This window comes from Amphiura filiformis, chromosome 10 (genome assembly GCF_039555335.1).
Source record: "Amphiura filiformis chromosome 10, Afil_fr2py, whole genome shotgun sequence".
Taxonomy (NCBI): Eukaryota; Metazoa; Echinodermata; class Ophiuroidea; order Amphilepidida; family Amphiuridae; genus Amphiura; species Amphiura filiformis.
Genome location: NC_092637.1, coordinates 4,813,812 through 4,827,496, shown reverse-complemented (window position 1 = coordinate 4,827,496; position 13,685 = coordinate 4,813,812). Strand labels below are relative to the sequence as shown.

Genomic DNA, 13,685 nt, shown 5'->3' with positions numbered 1-13,685 from the left:
GTCACCGAGATTGCCGATAACAAATAGACAAATACACAAACAGGTACGAAATTTCCATGAAGTGCGACAGACAAAACTGCTACGCACACCCCGCGTATTTTACGGTCATTCGCGTAAACGAGAAGACACACAACGATCTTCGGGTATGCGCGAAGGCACGCAACACGTGATTGTTAGACACGCACAATCGAACGATCGGCCGGCATGAATATACGCCGATTCAAAGTATACAAAGTACGGGGACTTTGACTGTTGATGAATAGTCTGTATTAGTATATGGTTATCACTTTAAGACCTGAGCGCAAGAAGTCCACTTGGGCCCTCAACATGTATACACTAAAGTTGCGTATAGTTTCGTATAGTTTGGTAATGTTCTATACATGTTCAGGGGCCAAAACAAATCTTTCACAACCTTTCATCATGTTTGCACCCTGGAACATGTATTAAACATTATAAAACCCGAAGAAACTGTACGTAACTTTAGTGTATACATGGCCAAGTGGACTTACGGTCTTCTTGCGCTCAGGTCTTCACTTCAATTCGCCCCGGATTCACAAGCACCAGAGGTTAGTATCCTACACTACCTAAATTCGGTATGTAAAGGTTTATTGTGCTTCCAATATCCATTAGCCCCGGATATCGACGACAAAGAAGAAAGACACAAAACAACCAAACTTTTGTGCGGAATGACCACGGAATAATTTTATGGCTCAATAATACTGAATAAAAAACACATAAAACACAAAGCCGTATATACACTGGCTATCTGTGCAATGTTAAACACAAGAGCACCTGCATAAAAAACACATAAAACACAAAGCCGTATAAACACTGGCTATCTGTGCAATGTTAAACACAAGAGCACCTTTAAATTCTGAATTACCAACTGTCACCGTTATACACAGTCGAACGAAGAAAAACATATACTTTCAACATGTACTTACACAATGTTTATGCTGTCGCCATACTACACGGACGACTAAATATAACAATTTGTAGCAAATCACAATAGTCCCTAAAAGCTTAAGTTTTTTCACAACCCCTATTTGTTCCCGAAGGGGGCGCGTCCCCAGCAACGCGGATAATCTGAAAAAACCGCTCAGGCTCCAAAAAGTAAGCCCTCAACGCCCCCACCCCCTTTTATCCCCAAACGAAACAAGGGCGGGTAGGGTGGGTTTTCATTTGAAAGAATGGACATCAAAACTATTCCGGAGTCAAATTGTGACGTCAACGGCCGGCCAATGCATACGCCCTCAGCGTCGATCGATCGATACCGGGACTAATACCAATTAACAAAAACCAGTTTTGCTAATTGTACTTAGAGAATGAATTTGGAGAAAACCTTCTGACAATTACAAACACTCGCTGAGCAGCAAGACCTCCCCCAAGCTTTTAATCCGATAAGCTGATTATCTATTTGTTTTCATGAATTGGAAGACATTCTTTGATGTATTACTGAGCTCAATCATCTGAAATTACTGGAGCGTGAACCGCCCAGGCTTGTGGCTCAGCATAGTATTTTATTAACAGGCTTTCTCTAAATTCGTTTCATAATGCACTAACGTTGGTGGATCTTATCAAATTTTCTGCGCAACAAATTCTCTACAATTATGGAATATGAAAGCGACTTTCATCGTAACACTACATAACCTTTCAAGTTGCACTTTACTAGTTGTGACAGAACAATGGAATTAGATACAAACATTAATAATACAATTCCTTCAGGCCTATTTATTTACTGATTTAGTAAAGGAAACTTTATCACTAACAACATGTTATGATTTATTATTTTCAATAAATCGCTTGCCATCCATCATCACATCAAAGTGTATCTTATGTCCGAATTACGACCGTGTATGACCACATACATTTTACATTTAAATATCGGCACATTTAAACTAATTCAATACGACGCAACGAAATTAATCTGTCCCAGTTTATTCCATTTCACTTGGCAAACCCGTCTCGTTTAATATCAAATTTAATCATTATCGTCTGCCTAATGAATTTCAGTTGCCCAACGTAAACATTTGAAGTTTCATACTGGATTTATGAACTACCAAGGGCGTATATCGTGCAAAATCGAAACACAGATACGTGGAACATGTCTGCATCATTTTGATCTATTTATAGTACACTAACATGGATACAAAATTACATTGGATCGTATTGTTAAGTAAAAAATAAACCGTCAGAACCACAATTCATCATATGACATTTGTAATAAAATCTGATCCAATCAGGGCAAAGGAGAAAATGCTGAAAGCCATAATAACCTAATACCCAAACTTGCGATTGCTATATACAAATTTTAAATCCATAGCATAGATGAGCATACTTGGATGCAAGTTAATGAGCTCTTATAATGTCGACATTCTTCTGTGCTATTTCTTCCATTTCTGCTCATATCTCTTGTGACTCCTGTCAACCACCTCCCATACAGTGACGTAGCCAGGGGGACAAAGGGGGAAAGCTGCCCCCTGTGAGAAAACTTGCCCCTGTTGGCCCAGTGGGATGCTGGACACCCTGATATGTAAGAATTGTATCACTTTTTTTTGTACTTTTTGCTCCCTTAAAAGTTGGCTTGCCACCCCCCCCCCCCGCTCACCTTCTGAAAAAGTGCTGGCTACGCCACTGCTCCCATAGTTTTTGCTTTAATTCAGTATATTCAAACTTCAAACTTTGTACAGATAACCAAGGATTTGTGCTTTCTTTTATCTTTTTTTAGTATGCTTTTCTTATGCTTTTCTCATACTAGGTTTAACACCAGTTAACATGGAACATAGCTCAGGTGTATAAGAACTCATTGTAATAATTATAAATTTGTAATACATCAACTTACATTACTTACGTTAGCTTTATTCTAGTTGGCGATATAGCCTAGTATTCTACACAGTGAACACAACCCTCAACTATTTTCCATATGGCAGTTTTAGGGGATCTTTTGCCTATTGCATTTTCATAAGAAGACATTTTACTGTTCTTGAACAGAGGCTAATCAATTTAACCTCAACCCGCTTTATCATAATGCGACCCATTTCTTGATTGCGATACTACAAAAACATAGATTAAATCATGAACATCGCCCTTGAGCTTTATTACAGATACCACTGAATTTCATATGAAAATAGCAGACACGAATGAATGAATAAATTATAAGCGAATCAATCCTTATTACGAGTATTACTCTAGATATTGTTGAGAATTGTAGACGTTAGTATGTTTTACATAACACAGTAAAATTTCAGGAAATTTCAGTAAAACAAAAAAGGAAAAACATATTTTTGGAATATTTGTGGTATTTGCTTTTAGCTGTCACTCTAGAGTGAAATGGAAAACATCTTTGGTATCAGTATTAATGCATCAGTAGCATTCAAAAGTGATTGTAAAAACTCAAACAAACAGAGTGTCAATGTTACGCATTTTTGTAGTCCATATAAAGTATCACATTTTCATGGCTTAAGATGATGATAAACGTTGATGACTGTATTTACAGGCCGGAGTGGTCATCACTTTCCAGCAAACATTAGGCAAACATTTTGCTACGGGGTGGAGTCCGCCGCTCCTCCCGCATTCCTTATACGTTTCCCATAAGGCTTTTTGAAATAAATAAAACAAATGTACAAATTTATTTGTTATACACATCTGGACTTTTAGCGTCACACATCACTGCGTTCAGTCACAATGGTTCGTTATGTACAAAATGTCGTTTTAAAAGTTGCGCCTAAGACCATATAGGTCTACTTCTTTTAGTAGAATATGAATAGACCTGGCCTACTATATTGTTTGAGAGTTGATGGACTCAAATGCAACTTTTAAAACAGTGTCCTTTTTTTGATATAATGACGTGTGCGGTATAAATTGGTCCAGATCTGTAAATAAATAAGGTTGATCATACTTCTTCACATTTTTACATTATTTCGTTGAATATTATTTCAATTTCTTTCATATAGTGTTAAGTTGTGAAGCATGTAATTTACACCTTGATAAAATGATGCAAACGGGATTAAATGTCTTGTCCAAAGAGAAACACACTATGGCCGACTTTAAAATTAAGGATCTGATCCCCGAACTACGAGTATGAAGCCACCGAAGTCTCATGTCTTAATCTCTGACCTAAATATTCCAGCTGACATTACAACTTTGACATATTCCAACTGACATTTTAATATAATGTATATCGTTATGAATTCGGCAGAGTGACGAATCGAGAATTTTGAGCAAATTGAGTTTTTGTATGCTTATGATTATGATTCAGGTTATCTTTTATTTCCACCAAAACTTTTTGGTAAATCTTACTCACCGACGTAGTTATTGAAATTTTGAATTGGACGAATCGCGCCTAAGTGCGATAAATGAATTCGGCAGAGAGACGAATCGTATACTTAGCTGTACAAGTCATGTTGATCTATAGTATTGTATAGCGGGAAACCCGGAATGTTCTATATTACATGTCCTATACTAATGTATTTGATACCAACTTATAGCTGTAGGTTTCTTCTATCCAGTGATATCAAAATAAGTACAAACATTCCTCACATGATATTGCCGTGGTTTAATAATGTGAGTGCGCGCCCGTGAAATTGGAAAATCACGGAAAATCATACGCAAAATAAAAGCCAATATTGTTATATTTACTTTAAAATCCTCGAGTTTTTACTAAATATTACAGGGTTGACTATTTATAACTTACATAACAAGTTAAGTCTACATAGCCTTAGGATAACCAGTAATTTCTACAAAAAGGCCTAAATCAAGAATGCGTGCTATGGTTTACACGTAGTTGAATGCGTATTCGACCTCTCTCTGCGCAGTGGTAGAGACATTTTGGATACATCATAAAGCCGAATAGCTGTTAAAACGCGTTTTGTGGGATATATCGATTATTTCAGAACATGCAAGTATTGTCAATAATTCGTGTACATTCACGTCTATAATATACATTTCAAATGAGTGCTCACGAATGTTCCCAATTTTTAGAAGGACCAATGGAATGGTGCCAAGATTTTCAAACGCCGTTTACTCAGAACAGCAATTTTGCGTATTCGGCACTCTGCCGTGTTCATAACGAATACGTATGCAACCACACGTGGTATATTGTTCAAAACTAGGTACGGTTCGTATTAGGTAAAGGAACGTATATGCTACTCAAATGACGAGTGGTGCCTTCTTATGAAAGATAATGTTACGATTCATCCTAATCTTTTTAAACCTGAAATCTAATGTATAAGAAACGAACGTATGATATTTTCTTTAGCCAGCATATATCAAGCTGATCTCCGACCGGCTTCGCTCTAATCATCCAGAGGCGCTAAATTTTGATCTTGTTTACATCGATGTATATATTTATCTGTCACATCTTCTGTAGTTCATAAATAAAACATGCATCTCAATCTATGGCGCCAAAGAATTGCTCATGCTTGTAAAGTTGTTTTGCCTTATTAAAACATTCTAAATGCTTTTTTGGTTCATATTTTTTATTTTGTTTTTATATTGTCAGTAACACAAGACCGATCTAAATGTATATTATAAATGTAATTAATTGTAGACACTAGCGGTATCCTCGCGCTTCGCGCAGGTCCCCTCAAGCTGAGTAAACGGAAATTATAACTGAACAAGTGACGTAAAGCCTATTTTGAAATTTTATCGTCTTACTTCCAAGCACACAACCAGACCCACCAAAGACATCCTAAAAGGGATTTTGGCCTGGGGGCCCAGTATCAAAAAAAAAGTCAAGGCCACAGGGCCGACAGGCCAGAATCCGGAGATTCCCATACGACGACTAAACACTCCAAGTGGATTCCAATATAGAAGGGCCCAGCAGGGCAAGAAAGCACAGTGTCCTTGACACCATAGAAATGTGAGGACATCAAAATATTCTTCACACGTTTCTACTGTTCTCACATTGTACATATACTAGTAGTATAGAATAATGTCCTCACTTATAATGGTTTACAAATACACACCTACATACATGCAACATTCACCTATAGCAAGATTTAAAAAAGTATCTGTATAGATCAATTAATTCAATATAGGCTACATCTCATACATTTAAAGTTTAAATATCTTCTACCAAATACATCAACCCTTTTTGCGTCCAAGATTGGTTTAAAAGTAACGCCTGGAATTGTTTCGTTTGAATAATATCTTATCAACATTACAAAATTACACACACAAATTATCGATGAGACGTATTCTGTGCAGAAATGTAGCATTGATAAAGGCTGATGCATTTGTGCACTATCTTTAGGATTTGCTAAAAGGTTGCCGGCAGTGCTAGTAATGTGTGCTGTGTAAGAAAATAACAAATTCAAAAAATAGTAGTCACTCTGTATTTTAGTAAAAGATCAGAAGCACAAGTCGCTTGTGTAAGTAACAAGTAATTGGATTACGATTTTTTCTAAACATACAAAAGTCAACGCGATCCTTCTTTCAGACACTTAACACATTACCAAAGGAACATTCTCATTGCCTGCTGCCAGCCTTTGTGCTCACAATGTAGGCAGCTAGCGCAGCAGCGATCACACGACACAAGCAAATTAATTTCTTTCACCCCTTTCAATTGGGTTGAGTTTAATATAAAAGTATTCTCCTGTCGTAGTCATCAAGCGATTGCGTTAAACTCGATTGACTTGCTCCAAGAATGTAAGTAGCGAAATACAATTTACCTCATTGGTGAGATCTTAAAATTGTGTCGCTAGCGATCGAAATATTTAATACTTAATTCCAACAAGCCATGTTAAGACATAATGTAAGGGTTGGATAACAAACAAGGGGAGGGAATAGCTATATAGGACCGGCGTGGTTACAACGCCCGTTCGTTTAATTTAAGGGTTAGTGCTTGTTTGATTTCGTTCCAGGGTATGGATTGGGAGTTCGATGAACTTCTTATAATTGAACAGTGTTCGTGGTAAGGTTTCTACTCGGATGAAAAGTTTTGTCTACTAGTATACCATTGATTTACGTTGCATTGCGCTAATGGATAGTATATTGTTAAAGTACATGTACCATAAGCGTTCGGCGGAATGATTTAATATGCTCCGAGGCGCTCTTGACAATGTTGATGCACTCATATATCTGTAAATCTAAAATATGCTTAAGATTCACCCTCTGTGAGAATAAAATTATTGTTGTGTTCGATAGCACAAAAAGGGTACTTTTTTACATTAACAGTATGAGTTTAAGTACAATGATTTTAATACTGCCAGCAGTTAAGGTAATATGAAGCAAATACAACATTAACGTATTACATGACAATCATTATCATCTCAATCTTGAAAAGACAATGCCGTAAAATTTAAATTAACATGACGTAGATAATTAAGTTCATCAAACAGCACTATACGAATGCTGTGATTGTTTTGTAATTAGCAACACAATATGCTCTTACCAAATGTAATCAAATCATGTTTTTCTTTTATATCTAATTTCTGCATCGTTTCAAATCACGTTATTGCAAGTTGCCTATACAAATATATAACATTGCCATAGAGAGCGAGCTACAAAACTTGCATCAGTAGTGCGAATATTAGATTGGACTATTCCAAAAAAATAAGTGCACACCCCTGCTTACTGCACACGACTAGAATTCTGGTTGTGTTGGCAATTTTACTGGAAAGTCTTGGAAATTGTCAAAATGAGCCTCGCAAATTGAGGATTTCTGCTTTTTAACTATTGTTTTCTCCTGGACATTTGCGCCTTTGAACATTTTAGAAGTCTGGATTTCCGACAATCTTGAATGAAAAAAAAGTCTGGAAATCCGAACTCGATCCTCTATAAGGGGTGTGCATCTATTTTCTAAAATAGTCCGTTGTTCCTCCCAAAATCGGAGATTTAATTGCTTTAATGTTTTTCGTTGTTCAAATAATAATGGTTTAAGCGCGATCTGCAAAATCATTTTTCAGGTTTGTAATTATTATATATACATATTTCTTGATGTTACCTACATCTAAAACAGTTTGGTTATCATACTATCTCACTTTTTTTCAAATTTAATACCCTGCCTCAAATGCGACAAATCGCATACATAGCTGACGGCTAAACAAAGACAAAAACCAGAAGAGATATATAAAACAAAGGGACGACTGCACTGATAGGTTTAGCACCCATAACCCTCCGATTATGAGTCAGAAACGGTACCACTAGGAAACGAAATATAATAAACAGGTACGTAACATTAAACGTGGATTAGTATGTAAATACCACACAAAAAGTCCACAAAGTTTGAGAGGTTTTAACATGATGTAAAGATGTTGTATTGTGGGAAAGTGTTACGTCATTCTATGACGATAATAACAATAATAATAATACACAGGCTTTTATAAAGCGCCACTTCAGGTGATCGCAGCGCATGAAACAATATATATACATAAAAACACAACAACAATAACAAAAATGAAGCAAAAAAGCAACATGATACAATGTGGAAAAAGGTGGGATAACTACTATGCGACTGGTATTATCCCATGATGATAGCTACTATACGACTGGTATTATCCCAGAACCGTTACCACTATATACTGGTTATTTTAAAATCTTATGACGATTACTACTATGCGACTGGTATAATGATAGCTAATATACGACTAGCATTATCACAATAACCGTTACCACTAATATGCGACTGTTTTTTTGTTTAATATCCTGATACTACGACTGGTGTTATCCCATGCCCGTTACCACTATTATGCGACTGGTGTTTATCAAATGGCCATAACTACTATGCGACTGGTATTATCCCACGATGATAGCTACTATACGGCTGGTATTATCCCAGAACCGTTACCACTGTATGCGACTAGTTTTTATCTCATGACGATAACTACTATGCGACTGGTTTTATGCCATGCTTATACAGGGTGTATCAAAATGATTGGTACCGAGGACCGAGGATTTTTGCCGAATTGTTTTACTATTTTTAGTACCAGATTGGGGTTAATTGTTTAAATATTTGAAATTACAGTAGTTTTATCTTCTCTAATAATTTTAGATCATAAAGATAGCACGTTCTGTTCAGAAGTTACATGATTCTAAAGGAAAGTAGGTGTTTTTACACTTTTCATCGTAACGCTGGATCAGTAGCGCACCATTTTCAAAGCTCTATTTTACCACAAATACTTTGTGAGAATGATATGTTGAAAATCATGGAAATGTTTAATTTTTTCGTTGCTTATTTCTTCATTTATAATATATATAAATGTTCTAATCAATATTTATTGATTGAGAGTAATATTATTGACTTACATCATTTAGGTGGGGTGAAAGAAGTTTGTGTATCATGAGCGGTAATTTAAATTGTAGTAATAGATGTTTGAGATCTGAGATTACTAAGTAGATTGTGTGGCAGTGAATGGCTATAGACTGTAGAGAGTGTCTGTTTGGTTCCAGTAAGAGTTATTGGAATGGCTCCACAGTATTCCACACTTCAGCGTGCATTCATAAAGAATTACTGGTTGACACAAAGCTAAGTGCAGAGAAGATTAAGAAGACCACGGAGTCTAAGAAGAGCAAGGAATATCCCATGCAAACATGCTATAACTTGTAATGTTTCAAAATTTGATATGGATTATGAGAATGGATCCATCCCAGGGGTTTTAACATTAAAAGTTCATTCAAGATAGGGCTTCACCTCACACTGCCAGAGTCGTAAGGCAGGGACTTCATTCAGGAACTATCTTTATAAAAGCATGTGTAAAGTAATGTTATGTTTTGTAGACTGGGTAAGATATTGAAGAGTATGTATGCAACGAATAGTTCGAGTAGTAAACCTATTCATCTTGTGTTGTGTAAGTAAAATCATGATTACGTCGATCTTCGTTTAAATGATAATAGCTCCCAGATGCATCAACCTATTATCTTCTGATTATTAGATCAATGATTTAACATATGCCCCTTTCTATTTATAATACAATAATAATAATAATTTGGAATTTTATATCTTTGGTATATTTTTGAATATGTCACATAGCCCGGTACCAAACATTTTGATACACCCTGTAGCGATCATTATGACTGGTATTATTCCAATAACCGTTATCACTATAGTCATCTGGTTTTTATCTGATGACAATAACTGATATAATCCCATGACCATAGCTACTATGTGAATGTACCGTAAAGATTCACCTTATATCCTTTGATATAACTAGAGTTTTTGGCACACATTAAAGTGCCCATTCGTAAAATCCAAACCAGCAAATAAGGGCACGAACCTTTAATTCTTGTTAAGATTGTCAGAGCAGGGAACGCTCTATTAATTGTACATGAAATTTACCCCAAAGCAAAAGAGCCCATATACGCCACAAAGTGATTCTTTACGGTATTATCCCATATGTGCCTGCTTTTTTGTCTCATGACGAAAGCTACTATGCAACTGTATTATCCCATGACTGTTACCACCATGCGACTGGTTTAATCCCGTGACGATAACCACTTAGTGAATTGTACAGGGTGTAACAATAAAATTTATACAATTGCATTTTGACTTCTCCGGAAAAAAACAAATGAGTTATGGCACAAATGTTATATGCAATACAATCAGTAATATCTTGGCTAAAAGAAGACGTTTAGTTGGTTCCTTTACTAGCTTAGGTTCAAAAGTTATGTCCGATTAATTAAATCGTCCAGAAAACGTGTTGGGCCACTTTTGCCATTTTTGCGCATATCAAGTTTGAACCGCGTAGATACGCTTATCGTGCATTAAAAATCAAAGAACTGACACAAAAGAATTATAAGTGCTGTTTCTTCATATAATTAACATGAACTTATAATTAACATGAACTTAATAATAATATGATATTTCTTTAAAATCTATAACTGAAGTCATGAAATTTCTTTCAAATAATCTTATAAATAAAGTAATTTCTCATATCCCTGAGATATCATCGGTAAAACTGAGAACAGTTTTTGCATCCATAAGAACAAAACAATCAAATTTTGAAATTAAGTTCATCTGGGCTTCTAACTATTCTGGGGCGACCACTATTGCCAGCATTCTGTTAACAAATTCTAGATACTTCTCATAGTTATATGTAGTTGTATGCCTTGATGGAAGACGTGAGTTTGGAAAATGAGCTATAAACAATCGTATGGTTTCTGCTTGGCTCCATGTGATACCGAATGTCACAACCATAAAAATACGCTCTCCAACGGAGAATTGGGGTTGAAGTTGTTGAGCTGCAGCCACGATTTCTAGCAAATGAGGTTGTTATGTCAGTGCTTAGTTGTGACTTTCATAAAATGTATCATTTCTACCACTTCGAATACCCCATTGTTTAAAACTACCTACCATAATTAAGAGCACCGTCCAACTGGTCCATGGTTCAACTCTATTCAGTCACTTTTGTAACACTTAGACAAAAGTGGCCCAAGCGGTTTTAAGACTAGGTTACATAATTGGCCATATCTTCACTTGTATACCATCGATTTTATTCAAACAAAGCATATCTGGTGGCTAAAGAAATACCTTGATAGACATATAAATATCAAACCAAACAATAAGCGGCATATCTGTGTCATTCAATTTTCAAAATTGTACAAATTTTATTGTTACACCCTGTATATATTATCCAGTGACGGTATGCGACTGGTGTTTTCCTTTTGACGATGACTACTATGCGACTGGTATATTATGACGATAAATGTTAGGCACAACATCTTTTTTGGTCCTATAGCGCTATCGGTGCCGAAGAGGTACCGATGGCACTATCCTAAACTTTTGTATAGTGCATTTGTTTTTTTTTATTTAAGTGAAAAACAATTACACTTTGCAACTGTTAATTACATTTTTTTTTATACAGGGAGTGATATTAAGAGTCATCGATACCTAATCGGGCACTGTTATATAGGACCAAATTGGACATGGTGCCTTATGTGACTGGTATACATTATCTCATGACGATAAAGATTAGCTACTGTTATGCGACTGGTATTATGACGATAAATATATACTAAGCGACTGGCATTACAACTAGTACTCGAATGGTAAATATTTACAAACATACGGAAGCGTCTCATAAACATTGTAGGTTTTGATCAAAACATTTTAACAACATTCACGTGTGGGCTTATATAAAGGTCATGAAATGTTTTAAAATCATTAATACTTGTATAATATAACAGTTTAACACCCCCACATAAAATTAAAATGTCGTCAATATGTTATTTTGAAACAATTTGTTTTGGCAAATATTTTACAAATTTGTCAACACTTCAACAGCATAATGTTAGAATGTTTGGTTGTTTTTAAAATGTTTTCAATGTTATTAAAACGATGTATACCGTTTATGCACCCTTTATATACCATGTATATAACCCGAAATTAATGCGATCAAGCTCAACATCTGATAAATGATTCTTTTTTACTTTTAACCGGTTTCTGCAAAACATTTTGTATTTGCTTGGTATTTACAGTACAGTTAGATTTATAATTAGCCATACCTTACTGAATAAATAATCACGTACTATATTATTACGGTTGTTGATTCACTTCATTGCTCGTAAGGCTAACAGGAAGCATTGTTTTACCTAAAAATAATTTACCATAAAATAATCATAGGCATTAATTTTTCATTTTCTTTAACACCCATCAATTACCATTACCATTCTATAGTGACATTAGCTTGGGAAGACACTATCAATCTTCATTCGCTTCTTCCACATACCATTATTGGATCCTCACACCGTTCTCATGCTAAATTCATAACGTAAACCTTTTCTATGCATACATCACAGGAATGTGACGCCTAAGCATCATAGCTGTGCATAAAATTAATAAAAATAAATAAACAGAACTAAAATCAAGAGTTCATGAATATAGTTTTACAATTAAAACAAGCACTAAACAAACTGCATTGAACAAAAAAAGTTTGGTTTTAAACAAAGGTCTAGAAATATGTGTGAAAATTCTTCATATATTGTGAGTTAACTAGCTATTAGTAGTTAGTAAGCTTAACAACATGAGCGATCTAACACATAGAGAGTGCGGATAGAACTTCCCTCCTCGTCTGCCGACGGCTATACACGATACCCATCCGTCTGCTGAAGGGACAATTAGACCAACTCTCTCAAACAATTGCTTAGCTAGCGCTAAGGGCGGGAAAAACAGAATGCTAGTTAACCGTCTGCAGCACGTGACTGCATTGAGTTGTGTGTAGCACCGGAATAGTGTAATTATTTATTTGTTAGCGTTGGGCAGAGAGGCACTTGGCTGTCAATAGACGAAACAAAAATAAGGTAATGTTATGAAGTTTATATATTGATCGGTGTTATTAAAAACCACGATTCCCATTACAACATGGCTTCGCATCTTTGAAATGAAGTGGCAAAAACATATTGTGGTATAAATCTAATAATGCATTATAAGCCCTGTAAGGTTATGCTATTTATAATCTAAATAATTATGTTGTAAATACAAATACAAATCAAATGATAAACACACCCCAACCATCCGTCTACGCCAGCTTTACTCCTGATTACAGAAAAAATACAGCACCAATTTGTTTGGATTTAAAAAAAATTATCTTATTTTATCAAATGAAACATAGCTAACTCCTAATCCTTGGGTTAGTAAAATTAATAAAATCGACCCGATTACCAACCTCCACAAATCGTCAAATACACACACTTGTATCTGTTCCAACTTCAGTGACACCTTTCCTGGGTAAGTTAGGCCTATATTGACA

General features: G+C 35.6%; 1 long non-coding RNA gene across 1 annotated transcript; it reads right to left on the bottom strand.

The window, feature by feature from the left end:
- Positions 1-675: 675 nt before the first annotated feature.
- LOC140162096 (uncharacterized) lies at positions 676-1,255 on the bottom strand. Its single transcript, XR_011860187.1, has 2 exons — positions 866-1,255; positions 676-792 (listed from the first exon to the last, which is right to left on the bottom strand). It is a non-coding gene; the product is annotated as an uncharacterized lncRNA (long non-coding RNA).
- Between the last annotated feature and the right edge of the window lie 12,430 nt (positions 1,256-13,685).